This window comes from Microcebus murinus, chromosome X, assembly GCF_040939455.1.
Source record: "Microcebus murinus isolate Inina chromosome X, M.murinus_Inina_mat1.0, whole genome shotgun sequence".
Taxonomy (NCBI): domain Eukaryota; kingdom Metazoa; phylum Chordata; class Mammalia; order Primates; family Cheirogaleidae; genus Microcebus; species Microcebus murinus.
In genome coordinates, this window is record NC_134136.1 from 55,268,109 (window position 1) to 55,272,785 (window position 4,677).

The following is a 4,677-nucleotide window of genomic DNA, read 5'->3' on the forward strand; positions in this document are numbered from 1 at the left end:
CAATTTACTGCCCCTAGAAGTGTAAACTCCCTTTCCTTGGTTTTATCACTACAAATTCATGTTGTTTTGTTATAAAGATGTAAGATATATAAACAATAAGCTCTTGGTCCTAAACACTTCTGGTCTTCATTTTTCCCACGAAGGCTCCTATGCACACCTAAAAATGTTCAATAAAATTTGTATGTTTTTATCCCATTTAAAAAATACTTATCTGGCAGGGGAGATAGCATGATCATGAAGGTGGTTTTCTCAGGGTGAGGTTCATCCATTGCACTCTGAATGTACTGACCCCTACAATTTCTCCAAATATAGGGAGTCCGCTGCATAATTTGTGGTATTGGAGATTGTATTTGTGCTTTCCCCTATTAAGAAAATATTACCACACCGAATGCAATTATACATCAAAAAGATACTAAACCATGATCAGGTTGGATTTATCTCAGGGATGCAAGGATGGTTCAACATATGTAAATCAATAACCATAATACCTCATACCAACAGAATGAAGGAAAAATGATATAATCCTCTTTATACATGCAGAAAAAGCATTTGATAAAATTCATTATTCTTTCAGATAAAAACTCAATAAACAAGGCATAAAAGCAATATGCCTCCACATAATAAAGACCATATATGGTAACCCATAGCTAACATCACTAGTGAATGGGGAAAAGCTGAAATCCTTTCCTCTAAGAACTGGAACAAGACAAGGATGCCTACTTTCACCACTCCTATTCAACATAGTACTGGAAATCCTATCCAGAGCAATTAAACAAGAGAAAGAAATAAAAAGACATTCAAATTGGAAAAGAGAAAGTCAAGTTGTCCCTCTTTGCAGACAATGTGATCTTATATTTAGAAAAACCTAAAGGCGCCACCAAGAAACTCTTAGATCTGAAAAATAAATTCACTAAAAATACAGGATATAAAATCTACATACAAAAATCAGTAGTGTTTCTATATACCAATAATGAACTAGCTGAGAAAAAAATCAAGAAAGCAATCCCACTTACAATAGCTACCAAAAACATGTAGGAATAAATTTAACCAAGGAGGTAAAAGATTTCTACAATGAAAACCATAAAACTCTGATGAAAGAAACTGAAGAGGACACAAACAAATGAAAAGACATCTCACATTCATGAATTGGAATAATTAATATTATTAAAATGACCATACTACCCAAATCAATCTACAGATTCAGTACAATTTCTATCAAAATACCAATGTGATATTTACAGAAATAGAAAAACAATTCTAATTTTTTTGTGGAATTATTAAAGAGCCAAGATAGCCAAAAGCAATTCTGAGAAATTCTGAGAAAGAACAAAGCTGGTGGCATCACACTACCTGACTTCACAATATAGTACAAAGCTATAGTAACCAAAACAGCACGGTATTGGTATAAAAACATACTCATAGATCAATGGAAGAGAATGGAAAACCCAGAAAAAAATTCACATATTTACAACCAACTTATTTTCAACAAAGGCACCAAGAATGTACATTGGAGAAAGGACACCCTCTTCAACAAATGATGCTGGAAAAATTAGATATCCATATGCAGAAGAATGAAACTGGACCATATACAAAAATCAACTCAATGTATATTAAAGACTTAAATGTAAGACCTAAAACTATAAAACTTCTAGAAGAATATGTAGGGAAATCACTTCAGGACATAGATCTAGGCAAAGATTGCATGACTAAGACCTCAAAACATAGGCAACAAAAACAAAAATAGGTAAGTGGGACTATAGTGAACTAAAAAGCTTCTGTACACAAAGAAAACAATCAACAGGGTGAAAAACAACCTGTCGAATGGGAGAAAATATTGCAACAAAGAACCAATATTTAGAATGTACAAGGAACTCAAGCAACTCAGTAATAAAGAAACATATAATCCCATTAAGAAGTGGGCAAAAACCACAAATATACATTTCTCAAAAGAAGACATACAAATGGTCAGCAATTATATGAAAGATGTTCAACATCACTAATCAACAGAGAAATGCAAATCAATACCACCATGAGATATAATCTCACCCGAGTTAAAATGATTATTATTAAAAAGACAAAAAATAACAGATACTAGTTATGATGTGGAGAAAAGGACACTCAAACGCTGCTGGTGGAAATATAAATTAGTACGATCACTATGGAAAAACAGTATAGTGGTACAGAGATGTCTCAAAAAACCAAATTGTCATACAAAGCAGCAATCCCACTACTAGGTATTTATCCAAAGAAAAGTAAATCAGTATATCAAAGTGATACCTGTACTCCCACATTTAGTCCAGCACTATTCAAACAGCATTGAATCAACCCAAGTGTCTCCAACAATGGATATGTAGATAAAGAAAATGCGGTGTGTATATACACACACACACACACACACACACAAGAATATGTAGCCCAAAATAAAAACAAAATCATGCCATTTGCAGCAACATGTATGGAACTGGAGGTCATTATGTTAAGTGAATGAAATAAGCCAGGGACAGAAAGACAAATATTGCATGTTCTTACTCGGATGTGAGAACTATAAAACTGGACCTCATGGAGGTAGATATATCTCCATGATAGATACCAGAGTCTGGGAAGGGTGTATATGATGGGGGAAGGGATGAAGAAAGGCTGGTTAATGGATATAAACATACAGTCAGATAGAAGGAATAAGTTCTAATTTTCAATAGCAGAGTGACTATAGTGAAGAACAATGTATTAATATTATATATTTTAAATTTGCTATAAGAGAAGACTTGAAATGTTCCCAAAACATAGAAAGGATAAGTACTCAAGGTGAGGGATACCCTAAATATCCTGACTTGATCATTATATATTCTATGCATGTAACAAAATATTATATGTACATGTACAAATATTATATATCAATAAAAGAAAGCAAATGACATGAAGGCAAGAACTTTGTCCTAGTCACACATATCTCCCCAACACCCAGCACAGTACTTGATACATAATAAGGGCTCAATAAATATTTGTTCAATTCACTGATCTGGAATACATTCTGAGTTCTAATACTGACTCTGTCATTAACTAGTAACTTTGTGGTTTGGGGCAAGTCTTTTCCTCTCCCTTGAGCCTCAGTTGTATCATCTAGAAGACAATGGTGTGGAACTAAATTATCTGTAAGCGTACTTACCAGCTTTATAATGCAATTAATTATTTTAGAAATTGACATATATTGTAGCCATTTTCCACAAGCAGAGAATAGAGTAGTAAGCAGCATCATTATCGCCATCATCTATCACACAATAAGCATTTATTGAAATCCACTATCAGCCAAGCTCTGTTAGATGTTTAGAATACAGTAATTGATAAAAAATAAAAGCCACACTCTTACCTCATGGGGATGGTAATTTAACTAGGGAAATACTCCAAATACATGCAAAGCAAAGTAGTAACACAAAGTACTAGGCTAAGTGCCAAATGAGTTGTAATAGAAATAATAAATAATTTTGATAGCTAAATTTTATTGAGAGCTTACCACATACCAGGCATTGTTCTAAAAATTGCATATTTATCAAGTTATATAAGCCTCACAACAAACCCATGAGAAAAGCATTATTATTAACAACCCTAGAAAATAGGTATTAGTGCTGCTATGTCTATTTGTTGATAGTGCTACTGGCGTGAAGAACACACTGAAGACTGAGTACAGGCAGCATTGAAAGAAAAAGGAGTTGAGCTGAGCCTCAAATGAAACATGGGATTTAGACAATTGAAAAAGAAAGAGGCCATTTCAATAACGAACAACTTGAGTCAACACATTGAAGGGGAAATGCATATAGCAATTTCAGGGCCTAAGAAGTTGAGTGATTTCACTGTACTAGAGTTGCCTGGTGAAACTATTGTGAAAAAAGTTTGGAAAGAAAGGTAGCAACTGAGCTGTGGAAGGATTTGAATGCTGTACTATGGAGTATGGCCCTGCTCCCACAGATATGGAGGAATCCATTGAAGTTTTTTGAGAGTGGAGTTTTATGTTCAAAATTTCCGTCTAAGAAGATTAATGTGGCAATTAAGAAGCCATCACTAAAACCCAGATAGGAAGTGATAAACATTTGTATTAAGGTTGTTACAACAGGAGAGAGAAATTCGGGCTGTAAAATAAACTAGTGGAAGAATTAACTGTAATCAGTGAATGGCTTGATTTTTAAATGACAAGATGGATATGACAAAGATGACCCCAGTTTTCCAGTTTGGAGTCTTTTTGACAGAAATCGGAGTGTTGAGGAGTGGGAGATAAAAATAAAAAGTTATGGGAAAACTTTATGAACATGTATAAATAACTGAACTAGCAACCTGAGAAGATTTGCGGTAATGTAAATGTCAAGTTAACTCTGACTTAAATTCAACAGAATAAGGAAAATACTGACTGCATTATTAGGTGCTCATGAGACATTAAATTATAACTTTGCCATAACCACTTAGAAAGGCAAAAAAGCCTCATTTGGTGAAGGATTTATATTTTCCACTCAGCTAAAAACTGTGAAAAGCTACTTGAACTTCAACAGAGCACATTGGTAAATTAGAATGTTCTATTAATTCATGGTATGATGGATAGTCTCCAATTGCCCCTCTAGAGCCACTCTCTAGCCCTCACCTTGCTCTCTGCCTTGGGAAGTTGATCTGCATGGAGTTTATCGATTGGTACCT

The 4,677-nt window shown here is 34.2% G+C and overlaps 1 non-coding gene across 1 annotated transcript; it reads left to right on the forward strand.

The window, feature by feature from the left end:
• The first annotated feature begins 203 nt into the window (after positions 1-203).
• Positions 204-365, forward strand: LOC142865971 (U1 spliceosomal RNA). Its single transcript, XR_012916065.1, has one exon. It is a non-coding gene; the product is annotated as a U1 spliceosomal RNA (small nuclear RNA).
• The last annotated feature ends 4,312 nt before the right edge of the window (positions 366-4,677 follow it).